Genomic DNA, 270 nt, shown 5'->3' with positions numbered 1-270 from the left:
GAGCGCCGACATCAGCACCGTGGGCAGCAGCAGGCTGCAAGACCCGGGGCTCGGGGAGCTCTCGGGGTGCCGCGTTCCCGGGCAGCAGCACACGACCCGTACCCGCTGCCGGGTTTCAGATCTGCGGCATCACCTAGCACAGCGTGTGGGACAGGGTTCGGCCCCGTTGCACTCCCCGACGCAGTGTGTGTTATCGACTGACACTGTCGCTGAGGACACTGCAGGCGAGCAGCTGCTTTCTTCTATACTGAAGGGGCTTTCCCAGCCGTT

The sequence above is a fragment of the Meleagris gallopavo genome, unplaced genomic scaffold (assembly GCF_000146605.3).
Source record: "Meleagris gallopavo isolate NT-WF06-2002-E0010 breed Aviagen turkey brand Nicholas breeding stock unplaced genomic scaffold, Turkey_5.1 ChrUn_random_7180001957810, whole genome shotgun sequence".
NCBI lineage: Eukaryota > Metazoa > Chordata > Aves > Galliformes > Phasianidae > Meleagris > Meleagris gallopavo.
Note: the sequence above shows the minus strand (reverse complement) of the source record.